The sequence below is a fragment of the Canis lupus genome, chromosome 6, assembly GCF_011100685.1.
Source record: "Canis lupus familiaris isolate Mischka breed German Shepherd chromosome 6, alternate assembly UU_Cfam_GSD_1.0, whole genome shotgun sequence".
In the NCBI taxonomy this organism is placed as follows: domain Eukaryota; kingdom Metazoa; phylum Chordata; class Mammalia; order Carnivora; family Canidae; genus Canis; species Canis lupus.
In genome coordinates, this window is record NC_049227.1 from 75,891,779 (window position 1) to 75,908,251 (window position 16,473).

General features: G+C 37.5%; 1 long non-coding RNA gene across 1 annotated transcript in view; it reads right to left on the bottom strand.

The window, feature by feature from the left end:
- Positions 1 to 2,197: 2,197 nt before the first annotated feature.
- LOC111096539 overlaps positions 2,198 to 16,473 on the bottom strand; it is a 28,141-nt gene continuing 13,865 nt past the window's right edge. Inside the window, exon 3 of the long non-coding RNA XR_005360481.1 lies at positions 2,198 to 3,163. This is a non-coding gene — a long non-coding RNA (uncharacterized LOC111096539). The remainder of the gene's footprint in view (positions 3,164 to 16,473) is intronic.

Consider the following 16,473-nt stretch of genomic DNA (forward strand, 5'->3'; position numbering starts at 1 on the left):
CTTCTAGAGGCCTCGCAAAACTTGTATGCCTGGCGGAAGAAATGGATAGACTCCGAAACACTGATAGATACTGATATATGTTTAATTAATATTTTTTGTTTAAAATATAACGTGTCAACTGCAAGTCCTCTCGAGGCAGATGTAACTGTACAGAGGTATGTTTTTATGTAAAATGTCTAGGGACCCAGGAGCCTCTAAAACGTCCTTATTAGGGGCACCTGGGTGGCTCAGCGGTGGAGCATCTGACTTAGGCCCAGGGCGTGATCCTGGGGTCCTGGATTGAGTCCCCCCTTGGGCTCCCTGCAGGGAAGGGACTCCCTGCTTCTTCCTCTGCCTGTGTCTCTGCCTCTGTGTGTGTGTGTCTCTCATGAATAGATAAATAAAATCTTAAAAATAAAATAAAACAGTCCTTATTAGTTTACCTCCCAATATTGGTGAGCAAAACCTGGGTTGTATAAATATGAATATTTTATTTAGTGTTACTGCAATAAAGGATTCTTTAAAAGCTAGCACCAATATAAAATGCTCTAAATGATGCCCTTTTTTACTCTTATAAATTGAGGAGAGTTTATTAGATGGCAGCTTAGTATTATGTATTGAGGATTCTTACGACTCGGCAATTTCATCTTCACGTGTATTCCTTACGTGTGTCCAAAGATGAGCCAGGATGTTCTTTATACGTATTTTTGCCATTTTTAATATCAAAAGCATGGAAAACAGCTTAACTGTCCATCCATAGGAGAGCAGTCAGTGAGCTATGGTATAGCCACCGAGTGGCAGCAAAGTAGGAGACTGATGCCAACTGGCATGTCCTGAGCTCTAATTTCTGACACAATAGAGCAAGGTGCAAAGAAAAGTATATGTTATGCTTCCTTTTTTTTTTTTTTTTCAAAAGACTATATACCATGTTGCATTGTTTTTAGACAGATATATGATGTAATGTGTATAGAAACCATTCTGGTAGTAGAGAGCCATGGATCCCTAGCCGGAAGGTAACTTTCTTTATGTTTATTTGCTTTTGTGTTCCATTTTCGTACCATGGGCCTATTTTACCTTTTCAATAATAATAATACTGCCAAAAGTCCTAATTCAGAAATTGCCGTTAAGCAAATTATTTAGCAAAAAACTTTTTTTAAGATTTTTTTTTTATTGATTTGACAGAGAGAGCACACAGGCAGGAGGAGCACCAGGGAGAGGGAGAGGGAGAAGCAGGGTAGAGGCAGTGGGAGAAGCAGGAGCTTCTGAGCCAGGAGCCCCACTGAGCCAGGAGCCCCACAGGGGGCTTGATCCCAGGACCCTGGGATCATGGTGGGAGCCAAAGGCAGGTGCTTAACCGACTAAGCCACCCAGCAAAAAACTTTTAAATAAAAATAAAAATAAAAAAACTTTTTAAATAAAAAAAAATAACCACTTTAGAGTAAATGCCTGGGATGTGTGCCAATTTTTCATGTAAACTAGCTTGTAAACAACAAAATAGCATCATAATACCTACTGAAAAACTATTAATTCTAGAAACTGGGATTCAGTGGGGGCATATATTTTAGAGGAAATGGGAGACTTCTCATTTTTATATTACTCCTTAAGCCTCTTACACAACACAAAGTTCATTATTACTCTTGTAATATATGCTTTTAAAAACTATGAAAATGTCACTGTACTGCTTGCATATGTACACAAAGACCTCAACTACTCTCATTAAAGGCCGGCTGTGGATAAGGATATTGTGACTGCAGAGTGCAAACAGCACAATAAGGACCTGGGGTTGGGGCGGGGGGGCTGTCTACATATTATTATTGTCAGTATACATATGGAAAATTATTAGATCCATTTTGTTTTATCTCAAAGGAAAAAAAGTCTTGCTCTCCCTTAGGCTTTTGCAAATGAAATTATAATAAGGGAATTGGGGGCCCAGAGAGAAGTCCTAAAGAGCTTAATTTGTGGGTTTGTAGATCACTGCAGGGGGCCAAAGCCCTCCAGATATCACTTACGACACACACCTTCACTTGCCAGTGGAAACAAGTTTTAAAAATAACAACAAAAAGAAGCAATCTGGTTTTGATACAACATAATTGGAAGTGACATATCTTGAGAACAAAAGTCTTAACACTGTGATGCAATTACTAAATTTAATATCAAAAGACACATTGGAAAAAAAAACAAAAGACACGTTGGAGAGCGAGTTTCTAGCACAGTTGCTTTGTTTTAGTGATGAGATGCAGAAAATAGAAGTGACGTGCTCATGTGAACACATTCAGTGAGTATCTGGGCTGAGAATAGAACAGACTTTCAGGCATTTGGGATGAGAAAGTAAAACAGAAATCATTAGAATGCATTCTGCAGCGATATAAAAGGAGCAAAATATGACTGGAAAATGTGAGGAATGACTGACTCAGGCACTTTTGGCCGTCAGTAAACAGTAAAGAGTTTTGGCGTCAGAGTGCTTGGGTTTGAAGCTCGGCCCTCGCACCTGCTCTCTGTGACCTTGAGCAGTCAGTGTACTTAACCTTCGTCTCCGTTTCCTCCTACGTAAAATGAGAAAAATAGTAATACTCGACAGTTCTCAAAAAAAAAAAAAAAAAAAAAGGTCCTTAGAAGCCCATGGCAGGCCAGAGATAGGGTGGTGGCCTGAAGGCAGGTGGCCTGAAGGAATAGCACTGAGGTCAGAAAGCTACTTTTTGACGTGTTTGACATTTTTGGATCTTTGCGGAGGCAGGCCACACTCAGGCCTCGTCGTCTAATGGAGAAAGGGGGTGAGGTCTTTTTCCACAGCTCACAAACCACCACAGAGATAAGATATAAAACGTATGATAAGGTGACTCGAGCCATCCAGCCATGCCGAAACCTTTTTCAACTGGCAATATAGCAATTGGAAAGCTCTTGACATTGTTGCTGACAATTTTATATCACAGAGAAGACATTTCAAAGGAAGTAGCTCCCCATGTTGCAGGATTGCCTGGCCTACTGCAGAGCAGGTATCCTTCCTGGGGGCCAGCTGCATACCCTGCCCCCCCCCCCCCATTTCCACCAACGCCAGTTGAGAACCATGGCTGGAGGAACCGAAAGACCATTCTGAGTTTAGTCTTTCCAACAAGAACGGATTGGTGATGGAGGCATATGGAGAACTTGAGGAGAAAATGACTTCTTATCCGGAAGATTGTGGTATCTAGGAAGAGGAAAGCCAGATATATAAGACATACTAGACCAAACCTCCCCAAACTATGCCCTAGGAATATCTGAATATCTGTTAAAAAAAAAAAAGGCTCTTTGGTGAAAACTGTTTGGAAAACACCACATATTCAGTCATCTTTAGATTCCTAATGCCCATTCTTAGCATGATTATAAATGGTCAGAGAGGCCTCATGGTAAGAAACCAAGTATGAAATATTTCAAAAGGGAAAACTCTTTTCTCCATATACCTCTTAATACGTTCTCTTCCTATGGCCCTTTTCCCATTTCTGCTGTAACAGTGTTCTGTTAACAATTTAAAATGAGCTTTTCTGCACAGGTTTAAAATATTTAAGAAAAGGTATAAAATAATAAGAAAACATAGGTCAAGAAATTAGTAGAGAAATTTCAACTCTTCCACTAATTTTTGTTTGTTTGTTTTTTATGTAACAGGAATGTCAGTACTTTAAGATTCTCTCTTCTCATCCATTAAACCAATCATAAATTCCCAGTTGTCCACAACTGGGTCAATTTCTTTTTTGAATGGCCATTATAGCTATGAAAGCTCTCCCTACTCTTTTTCAAACCCCAACTCCAGGACTCTCTTCCACCTTCTCTTCTTAGTAACTTCACAGAAAAGTAAGTGTGAACTCAATTTTCTCTTCTGCTCCCCAACTTTTACCACTCCTTTATTGTCTTTTGTCTTATCTGAAAGTCACACTCTTACAATAATAATAGTTATAACAACTTCCTTTGTTGCATTAGAACCTTCTTCTTAGGGTTCTACATAATTACAGTTGACCTTTGAACAATGCAGGGGTTTGGGGGGCTGATACCCCCCACCCCACACTGTCAAAAACGTGCTGTCAAAAATCCGCATATAACTTTTGACTCCCCCAAAACTGAACTACCAAAAGCCTACTCTTGACCCAAAGCCTCACTGATAACATAAATAGTGGATAAACACACATTTTGTAGGTTATACAATATATATTGTATATTCTATTCCTACAATAAAGGTGGCTAGAGAGAAGAAACTTATCAAGAAAATCGTAAAGAGAAAACACATCTACGTTACTGTAGTTTACCAAAGCCGAGCGTAAGTGAACCTGTGCAGTTCAAGCCCGACTGACATCATCCAATGTCAACTGTATTTTCTAATCCTTACGATAATCCCAGAGAGTAGGAATTACCTCAATTTTATAAGTGAGAAACTGAAGTTCAAAGAGTTTATGTGATTTGTCATGGGGTCAGTGAATGAAGACTCTAAAAGTCTAAATCCCATCCTTGACCTTCTTCTACATTTTTATTATATCCTCCCATCCAGCTCCATTCCCTCAGGATATACAACCATGGTCAAGCTCCTCCTGTTAAAAAAAAAAAAAAAAAATTCCTGACCCCCTTCATCCTTCGCTAGCAACAACCCTAATTCTCTTAATCTTTTCAGGATCAATGTATCTTTTAAATACATGCTCACTTCTTCATGCTCATTGCTGCCTCCTTGAGCAGGAGTGTACCTCAGTCTATTCCCTTTCCAGTTGACCTTGCACATTACGGGCAACATTGTTTTTCTAAAGTGTAGTTTTGACCATGTCAGCACTCGAGTGCCTCCTCTCAAGAAAGGACTTTGTCCCTAGAGCTCTGTATACATGTGTGGTGCACTACCAGCATCAAGCTATACTCATTCTTCATTAATTTAGTCATTCAACAAATTACTATTCGATGCCAGTCATGAGCAATCCTAATGTTTTGTCTTATCTCAGGTCCTTTATTACCTGTCCCCTGGAGTATCTATAACGCCTCCATTCTACCAGAAGGAATGTTGAAAACAAAGGTGCAAAACTGATCATGGCATGCCCTGCCTACAAAAAGCTTAAATTCCTTTACCTGGCATCCCAAACCCTCAGTTATCTTGCAAGTTCCCTTTGCTTATTAAAACTGCTACTACCAAAAACAAAAAAACAAAAAACAAAACAAAACAAAAAAAAACAAACAGACAAATAAAAACTGCTACTACCAACCTAGATTGGTCTGCCTCTTTCTTTTGGTCTTTCTTTGTCCTCTGAGACCAGGGGCCAGTTTCAGATTACACCAGGGAAGCTCTAAGAGGGTTGCAAACCAGCACATCCCCACCCCTCTCCAGTCGTACCAAGCTATGTCTAGTTCCTTGAACATACCAATGTCCTTTCATGATTATGGGTCTTTATACACATGGTTATCCTGGGACTTTCTTCCCCCTTCCTCGCCAGAGGAGCTAATTCATATATATCTCAGGTCAAACTTCTCTTCTTTTGGCAAATTTATCTGAAGTTCCTATCCCCAGAATTAGTTTCCTTCCCACAGATATGGGTTCCATAATAGTTCTTATTGTTTTTAATTGAAATTCTTTGTTTAAATGTCTTTTGCTAAATTATATGTTCCTGGAAGGAAGGGGGCAATGTCATCTTAGTATCCTAAGCACCTACCTCTGTTTCTGGCTTACAGAAAATGCTTAATAAATATTTGTTAAATAACTAAGCAAATACTAGACAATCGAGGGAACAGCAGTACTCACTCTTTGTCCACAAAAAGTCTAAAGAGTAAATAGTGGAAGCACACCGTTATTGCCACACTACTAACCGTGTTGCTTACGTGTTTTAAATGAAACTAACTTTTTAATGAAGGAATTTTCTTCCCAAATGAATGATAAACAGCAGATGATAGGAAATCTTTAAATATATTCATAGATCTTTTGTTGTCTGGAGTGATTTTTCTGAAGTATAAATATGACCATAGAAAGAAATGAATATGAAAATCGAACCAAAAAGACCATTGGGTAATTTTATTCAAATATACTGGAGCATTAAAATTGGGTTCCTCATACAGTAGTTTTTATTATAAGTAGACCTGAAAGTCGTATTCCCCCCATTCATAACTCCATGGTTATTCATTAAAATTCCTTTAACCGGGGCACCTGGGTGGCTCTGTGGTTGAGCATCTGTCTTTGGCTCAGGACGTGACCCCAGGGTCCTGGGATTGAGTCCCACATTGGGCTCCCTGCACGGAGCCTGCTTCTCCCTCTGCCTGTGTCCCTGCCTCTCTCTGTGTTTGTCTCTCGCGAATAAATAAATAAAATCTTTATAAAAATAATTATATGAGAATACTAATAGTAATTATGGCAACAGATATGACAACTCAGAAGTGGATGATATCTTAGCAAAATAAGCATTACCAATGTTGACTTAAGAAAGAGGGAAAATTTGAATAGACCAAAGAACAGAGATGAGAAAAGCGAGGAAATTTCAACCATTGAAAAGTGATTACATGCAGCTCAGAGAATTTCATTTAAAAAAAATTTTTTTTTTAATTATTTGAGAGAGGCAGAGTGTGTGTGGGTTGGGGGGGGAGGTGGGAGGAGCAGAGGGAGAAAGCTAATCTTAAGCAGATTCTCCGCTCAGCATGGAGTGGCTGGGCTCGATGTGGAGCTTGATCCCAGGACTCTGAGATCATGGCCTGAGTCACAAACAAGAGCCAGACTTTCAACCGAATGAGCCATCCAGGTGCCCCAACAGCTCAGAGAATTTCAGTGTTCATGTTCATAGGAAACTCCGAAGGATCTAGTTAGTGTTAAATGCAGTTACTAATAAAGTAGCTATAATGTTATGCCCACGATTATAAATTTCCAACAAGCTGTTGCTAATACTGCTGGTCCATAGTCCACACTTGGAGTAACAAGGACTTAAACTACTGCAGTCATAGCAGAGGGAGGAAGTTTCTTAGGTTAATTTTATGATGCTAACATAATCTTAATAGGAAAACATGACAATGATAATATAAAAAGAAGGAGGAAAAGAAGAGAGAGAGGGAAAAATATGGAGGAGGGAGAAGTAAAGCTACAAAACAATATTATTTAATGGAAAATAGGCTCCAGCAATGTATCTAAAGAAAGTTATAAATGACCAATAAGCTTAGGTTTAAGATTAGGAAATCTAGCAACCTAATCCACTAAAACAGCAAATTAGGGAAAAATTCATATGATTATAACAACATGTGATAAAAATGCATTTGAAAAAATATAGTCATTATTTTTAATAAACCTTTAAGTAAAATTGCAACACAAGGAAAGTACTTACATGTAATAAAAATTATTTCCAAAACTCTATTTGGTTATTATCTTAAATGATTAAACCTTAAAATCATCTTATTAAAATTTATTATCTGGGATCCCTGGGTGGCGCAGCGGTTTGGCGCCTGCCTTTGGCCCAGGGTGCGATCCTGGAGACCCGGGATCGAATCCCACGTCGGGCTCCCTGCATGGAGCCTGCTTCCCCCTCTGCCTGTGTCTCTGTGCCTCTCTCTCTCTCTGTGACTATCATAAATAAATAAAAATTAAAAAGATATAATATAATATAATTTATTATCCTAAATGGTTAAAAGCCTTAAAATCATTTTATTAAAATTTGCTTTGGAAGTTTTCATGAAATCAAGATGAGGAAGCAAACAAAAAAAAAATTAGATAACTAGCATAAACATCAGAAGAGAAAGCTGATGGTTTGATAGTATTCCTGGGAATACTTTTAGTATTTAGGAATATTTTTAGTATTCCTAAAAACACCTAAGACTGGTGAAAAACAAAAACGATCTGCTGGAATTAATAAGGTAATGGAGCAAGCTGGCCAAATAGAAGAACATACATGAAAATCAATACCTTAACACCTACATAAGTACCTACAGAGGAAGTGTAAAAAGATATGCTACTCACAATATGAGCAACGCCTATAAAATATAAACTGTGTAGGAGTAGATGTAATTAAAAAAAAAGAACAAGAAGAAATCATTGAAAGAAAGTTCCATGTACCTAGATGGGGAGATTTGATAAACATAAACATATTGTCACAAAATTAACATCGTATTTTAATACAAATTCCAGTTAGAATTCCATGGAGGTGGAGCTGAGGGGCAGAAAAACTATTTGACAAAACAAAACAGGTTTAAAGATGCAGAGATGAGGGAAACCTGGGCGGCTCAGTTGGTTAAGCAGCTGACCCTTGATTTCAGCTCAAAGTCATGATCTCAAGGTCATGAGATCTAGCCCTGCACTGTGCTCTGTTCACTTAGCGCAGCGTCTGCTTGAAATTCTCTCCTCTCCCTCTGTCCTCTCCCTGCTGTGCTTTCTCTTTCTCTCTCTCTCTTTCTCTCTCTCTCTCCAAAATAAATAAATAAAAGTCTTTAAAAAAATAAATAAGGTGCAGAGATGAGAATAAAGTTGCTCATTTCTGGGGGTAAGAGGTGGTGGATGAAATAAGTTTATAAGAATGAATGCCTGAAAAGAGCCAAGAAAATTATGAAAAAGGACAATAAGGGACCACTGGTATATTAAATACCAGAACACATCAAAAATCTTCTGTACATGGAACAGAGGGGTAAGTATGACTACTTGTACATGGAACAGAGGGGTAAGTATGACTACTTGTGTGCCTGAAAGGTTTAAAACAATAGGTTCTGAACCTATTTACATAGGACAGCATCAGAGGTTGTAAAACAGGTTTTGCAACCCATTGTCCGTCTTCTTGTAAGAGGAGGTAAAGAAGTTGATCAAGATGTGGGTAGCAAGGATTTTGTTTTAAACAAATTTCAATGTGCTGTGTATTTATCATCCATCTGCTCCCCAAGGGGAAAGGAGACATATTTTCCCCATCTCCCATATGTGAGCCAAAACACTGGGATTTCAGAAGACCACTGACTTAAAATGGATCTCCTGGAATTTAGGGTGTGTAAAGATGACCTCTTGATACCTGAAAAAATGTAAAAGAGAATAGATGGTTGGTACTGGGTTGGTAGTAGGGCAAAGAAAGGGCAAAGAGTTGAAGCAATCGATAATTCTGCAATAGTTGGGTGAAGGTATCAGAGCACGATGTGGTCCTCACAGAAAGGAGCTAGAATAAGACATCCACCCAAGAAACCTATCGTGAAGGCTGAGCGAGAGTCTACGTGCAGAGTGTACTACTAGGATCTGCCAGGTGAGAAGTGACGAGTAACAGTCAGAGGACCTGTGAGGGGACAATCCATAGGGATGTGTGGGTCAGGAGTGGTCAAGATAGATGGTTCCAAGAGAGTTAGCTTTGGATGACTACCAAGACCAGGGACACTTCACAGCCAAGAGAGATCTACAGACGGCACCAGTCGTAAGCCCTCCTACATCCCTGAGACTGTGATGCTGACGTCCTGCCACCCGAGAGGAGCAGGAAACAGGAAATGAAAGAGAAGCAAGTGAAGGACCCACAGGAATGATAACGACTGACCATGCTGCCTCCTTACCCTCTCAGTGCCAAGCCTAAGGTAGGCACAGGCTTGGGGTAACAGGAAGTTTTATATTAGATGAGTGGTTGGAGCTTTCATATTTATTAATATCTGAACAAAAGTGGAAAAATAATCTGGTCTCATTGTATCTGACCGAGACCTCACAGAGGTGGAGTTGAGAGATAGAATAACCCATTTGACAAAACAAAACAGTTTTAAAGATGCAGAGATGAGGGCAGTCTGGGTGGCTCCAGTTGGTTAAGCGGCTGACTTGATGTTGGCTCAGGTCATGACCTGAAAATGATGAGATCTAGTCCTGCATTGGGCTCTCCTTACTTCGTGTAGAGTCTGCTTGAAATTCTCTCTCTCCTCTCCCTCTGTCCCTCCCCTTGCTTGTGCTCTCTCCAAAATAAATACATAAAAATCTCTTTAAAAAATAAATAAAAGTACAGAGATGAGAATAAACTCCCTTCTGCTTGTCCTCTATCCATTTCTACTTCATTCAGTTAACTGTTCACGTGATCGTATCAACATGGTATTAGAACAGAAGTGAGAGGAGCGGTGAATGGAAATGAGAGCCCAACATTAGGTCCACAGTAAAAGGAGTGGATCTCTTTAGTAAGTTTTGCTGGAGTCTAATCTAGGAGACTCTAAGGACAGGCTCAGGGTTGGAGAGCTCTCCACCCCTAGCCTTGAAACTCAGAAACAAAAAACATATTTGATTTTAAAGATAAAAGATTTTGGTATGACAAAAGAAACCCCAATAGGTAAGCAAGTGTTTGGAAATACTGCCGACAGAGGCTTAATTATCTGTATGTAATCTACAAAGAGGTCTTCCAAATTGATTTTTATTTATTTATTTTTTTGACTTTTTTAAAGGCAAAAGAAAAATTCTCTTTTCTAAGAAAACTTAGAAAAAAGTTAAGATAATGAATATACAAGTCATAGAAAAGCAAATCTGAACGATGAACCATATATGAAAAGGTGTTCAAAATCACTACTGATCAAGGAATTTAGATTTGCCATGACTACAAATATCATTTTATACCTAACAAGCTGTCAAAAACCCACAAGAGATAACCCCTGAGGATGCTGACTACTTATTTTACTTAGGCACTACTCTATATGTTTGTATGAATTGGCTTGTGTGATCCTCAGTACAACCCTGTGATGAAAGTACTAGAATTATCCTTATGAATAAGACAATCTATGCGCAGGTATATATAGTCATTGAATCTATAATTCCATACCTGGGAATCTACCTCACATAAATAAAACAACCAGCACATAAAGATAAATGTATAAGGATATTTATGGGGAACGATGAATTAGGTGATGATTGATATATCGGAGAATGGAATATTATGATCACATCAAAAAAAGAATGAATTAGAGCTGCAACAGTTGACTAAAAATTTCCGAAGGTATTGTTGGATGAGAAAAGCAAGATGAGGGGCACCTTGGTGGCTCAGTCCATTAAACGTCTGGCTTTGGCTCGTCATGATCCCAGGGTCCTGGGGTCAAGCCCCATTTTGGGCTCCCTGCTCAGTGGGGAGCCTGCTTCTCCCTCTCCCTCTGCCACTCTCCCTGCTTGTGCTCTCTCTCTCTGAAAGAAAGAAAGAAAGAAAGAAAGAAAGAAAGAAAGAAAGAAAGAAAGAGAAAAGCAAGATGAAAATAATTCTACATATAATATAATCCCATACTTACAGAATTGACTATCAAAAACTTTAAATGTATGTGTATATGATAGAATTCTCGGAGCCTTGAGAAAAATAGAGAAAAAGAAAGAAAGCTGTTTATAAATAGTCCTTATAAAATAATGGTAAAGAGCTTCCATTTAGAGTCCAATTTTATAGACTCAAACATGAGATGTACCACTTAACTATGTTACTTAAGACTAGTAGCTTGGCCTCTGCGTCCCTTAGTTTTTTTTTTATCTACAAGATGGAGATGATTCCAGTATAGACATCATACAGTTGTTAGGATGATTAAGTGAGTTGATGTACACAAAGTAAATAGCCCAGAGCATAGTGAATTCTCAATAGAAGTTATTTTATTATTATTATTATTATTATTGAGAAATGGGAGGAGTCAAGTAAAAGATTTTCAAGTTACCTGAAAAAAATACTGTACAATTGCATTTGCATAAAATTATGTCCATATATGTATACATATTTTTAGTAGACTTTTTTAGAGCAGTTTTAGATTTATAGCAAAACTGAGTGGAAGATGCAAAGATTTCCATCTACGCCCTGCCCTCACTCCTGCATTCTCTCATCCATTATCAACATCCCTCACCAGAGTATTACATTTTTTATATCTGATGAACCTGTACTGACACATCGTAATCAACCAAAGTTCATGGTTTACATTAAGGATCACTCGTGGTGTGGTACATATTTTGGGTTTGGGCAAATATATAATGATGTGTATTCATTATAGTATCATAGAGTAGCTTTATTTCCCTAAATATTCCCTAAAAATTCTCTGTGCTTTCCTGACTTGTCCATCCCGCACCCTGACAACCACTGATCTTTCTACAGTCTCCACAGATTTTGCCCTTCCAGAATGTCATACAGTTGGAGTCATACAATGTGTAGCCTTTTCTGATTGATTTCTTTCACTTAGTAATAAGCATTTTAAGTTTCCACCACGTCTTTTTGTGGCTTGATAGATCATTTTCTTTTTAGCACTGAATAATATTGCATTGTCTGCATGTATCACAGTTTATCCATTCCCCTACTGAAGGACATCATGGTTACTTCCAGGTTTTGGCATTATTAATTAAGCTGCTATAAACAAACATCCATATACAGATTTTTCGTGGACATAAAATCACAACTCTTTTGGGTAAATACCAAGGACAGCAATTGCAGGATTGTATGGTAAGATTACATTTGTTTTTGTAAGAAATCACCAAGCTGTCTTCCAAAGTGAGTGTACCATTTTACATTGCCAAAAGCAGTGATTGAAAAATCCCTGTTGCTTCAAAATTCTCATCAGCATTTGGTGTTGTCAATGTTCTGGATTTGGGCCATTCTGAAAGGCATGTAGTGGTACCTCGTTGTTGTTTTAATTTGCATTTTTCTGGCGACATATGCTGTGCTTATTTTCCATCTGTGTATCTCCTTTGGTGAAATGTCTGTTGAGATCTTTGGCCTATTTCTTAATTAGGTTGTTTGTTTTCTTGTTTTGAGCTTTAAGAGTTCTTTGTATATTTTAACACCTGGGTAGGCTCAGCTGGTTAAGTGTCTGCCTTCAGCTCAGGCCCTGATCTCAGGGTCCTAGGATGGAGCCCCACATCAGCCTCCCTGGTCAGCAGGGAATTTGCTTCTCCTTCTCCCTCAGCCCCTCCCCCTGCTCATGCTCTAAATAAATAAATAAATAAATAAATAAATAAATAAAAACTTATTAAAAAAAAAAGAGTTCTTTGTATATTTTGGATAACAGTTTTTCATCAGATGTGACTTTTTTTTTGTTTTTAGATGTGACTTTTGCAAAAATTTTCTCCCAGTCTGTGGCTTATCTTCTCATTTACATTGTCCTTCAAAGAACAAAAGTTTTAAATCTTAGTTTATCAATTCTTTCTTTCATGGATCATGCCTTTGGTGTAGTATCTAAAAAGTCATTGCCATACCCAAGGTCATATAGATTTTCTCTTATCTTCTAGGAGTTTTAGAGTTTTTGTGTTTTATGTTTAGGTCTATGATTTATTTTTTATTTATTTATTTATTTATTTATTTATTTATTTAGTCTATGATTTATTTTGAGTTAGTTTCTGTAAAGGGTGTAAGATCTGTGTCTAGACTCTTTTTTTTTTTTGGCATGTTGATGTTGAGTTGCCCCAGTACTATTTGTTGAAAAGATTGTCTTTGCTCCATTGTATTGTCTTTGCTCCTTTGTCAAAGATCAGTTGGCTACATTGATAGCCGTCTATTTAAGGGCTCTATTCTATTCCATTGTTCTATTTGTTTATTTTGTCAATACCACACAGTCTCATTGTAGTAAGTCTTGAAGTCAGGTAGTGTCAGTACTTCACTCTAACTTTGCTCTTTTCCTTCAATAATGTGTTACATATTCGGGGCTTTTTGCCTCTGTATATAAAACTTAAGATCAATTTATTCATATCCACAAAATAACTGGCTGGAAGTTTGATTGGGATTGTATTAAATCTATAGATCAAAAAAAATCTATAGATCAAATTGGAAGGAACCTATATCTTCATATTATTGAGTCTTCCTATACATTAACATAGAATGTATCTCTATTTATCTCATTCTTCTTTGATATCTTTCATCAGAGTTTTATAGTTTTCATTATATACATCTTGTACATATTTTGTTAAATTATATCTAAGTATAATTTGAGGAGTGCTAATGTAAATGATGTTGTGTTTTCAATTTAAAATTCCATTTGTTAAAAAAAATAAAAATAAAATAAAATAAAATAAAATTCCATTTGTTCATTACTGGTACATAAGAAAGGAATTAGCGGGATCCCTGGGTGGCGCAGCGGTTTGGCGCCTGCCTTTGGCCCAGGGCGCGATCCTGGAGACCCGGGATCGAATCCCACGTCGGTCTCCCGGTGCATGGAGCCTGATTCTCCCTCTGCCTGTGTCTCTGCCTCTCTCTCTCTCTCTCTCTCTGACTATCATAAATAAATAAAAATTAAAAAAAAAAAAGAAAATTTAAATAAAAATAAAAATAAATAAAAAAAAAGAAAGGAATTAGCTTTTATGTATGTATATACTTTTTAATAATTTGATGATATTTTTTCAAGGACTGTGTCATCCTTAAATCTATTTCTTGAAATTTTCTTTCTCAAAATAAAACAGTACAGTATATTAAACTTTGAGTTTCATATAAATTCCAAATGTTTATCAATTTCTAGTCTAAAGAAAAAGTCACAGTACAGGTGGACTTCAAGTAGAAGGCAAGTTTATTTAAAATAATGCAGGTACGGGGGTCTGGATGGTACAGATGGTTGGGTGGTCAACTCTTGGTTTCAGCCTCAGATGGTGATCTCAGGGTCCTGGGATGGAGCCCCACATCAGACTCAAGAGCTCTACATGGAGTCTGTTTGGGATTCTCTCTCCTTCTCCCTCTGCCCCTCGCCCTGAGTCTTTTTCTCTTTAAAATAGGTACATAAATCTTTAAAAAGTAAATAAAATAATTGCTATCTCTGGCCCATGTACCTAAACAGAAACAAAAAAAAAAAAAAAAGGATAAACTTATCTTTCTTGAAACTTACAAGCATGAAAATACAGTGGAGAATTTCCTATTTTTCAATGGAGCAATAATTTGGTTCATCGCAGAACATACTGTTCTTGCTAAATGAATCAGTAGAAATGAGTAGTTGATTTGTTTGAGAAAAATATGTGTTATCACCCTGGAAAAAGAAAGATGGTACTGGTTTTCTATCCTGAAATAGGTATAGTTTTTAAAAATACTTATAACCAGTAATACTGATACTGATAATAATTTTTAAAACCTATCCATTTGTATAATACTTTCAATTTCAAAGAATATTCTTATACACAATATGTTACACAATCCTTACACTAATCTGTTGAGGTCGGTATTATTGTGATCCCATTATACAAATGGGATAGCTAAGGTTCAGAGCATTTAAAAAAACTTGCTTGAATTTATACAACCAGTATGTAAATTGATGTACCTAGACTGAAGCTTGGGTCTTCTCATTCTAAATTCTAATGCTTACCCATACCTGATTACCTACTTACTGTAAATATATACACTATATCATCTTTATTCATTTGTCATTTATGGACACTTGAGCTGTTTCCATTATTTGGCTATTACAGACAAGGCTGCTATAAATACACCAGATTTATCTATAAAAATAAAAAAGTAAAAAGACTGAAGGAGAAAAACCTTCTAACCTGATATATAGGTGGAAAGTAGATATTTCCATCTTAGATGAAGACGTCAGAAGAGAATGGATAGAAAGAAGGAGCAAGAGAGTGATGGCTTAAAATATGTCTATTTTATACCCCTGTCCTCAAGACTTGAAGCCTAATTCTCATCCCCTGGAGTGTTGGCTAGGCTTGATGATTCTCTTCTAATAAATAGAATGATGGTGTACAGTTTCAGAGACTAAGTCATAAAAGTAATGTCTTCCTACTTGCTCTTCCTTTTGGATATGTCCCTCTAGGAGAAACCAGCTGCTACATTATGAGAATACTTTGAATTCTAGGTAGAAGTCCACATGGTAAGGAACTTTGGTCCACAGCCAATAACTAACACTAATTTGTCAGATTCTTGGAAAGAGATCCTCCAGCCCAGTCAACCTTCAGATGATTGTAGCCCCAGCCAACATCTCTACTACTATGACATGAAAGACCCGACCCAGAATGTCTCAGCCAAACTGCTCCCCAGTTCCTGACCCACTTAGTTTAAGCCACTCAGTTCAGGGACAATTTATTACACAGAAATAGATAACTGATACAAGGGCTTCGGTGTAAAAAATGTAAGTATAAACCAGGATGCCGAAGAATATTTAGAAAATCAGAGGGGCCAGAGTAGGGTCTAGAGGCTGTGTGTTAAGGAATCAGTTTCTTAATAAGTAATAAGTATATAAGGAATAAGTATCTCTTACTTGTTTATATTAGGAGTTTGTAGGGAATTATGCATGTTGAAAATCACATATTTTATTGGTCACTGGGTTAGCTGTTCACCTCATTCTTTTCCAGTTATATGTTGAGTCATTGTCCAACAGGAGTTGGCCTCTCTCCCTCCAGTCTGGAAATAGAGCCACAGACCAATACTCCCTTTTTACTTTCTCATTTTCTCCAGCACTGTAGGCAGTAATCAGTGGTTGGCATAAGACCTTGGATCTGTTTCCATCTCTATCCAAAGCATATTAGAAATAAAGGGCCACACTTTCAAAAAAAAAAAAAGTGACAGGTCTTTGTGTTAAACTGAAGTAATGGTGACACTTTCGAAGGTCCTTTGGAGTTATGTGACCTAATTCATCAAAGGATTGGAATGTAAAAAAAAAAAAAAAAAA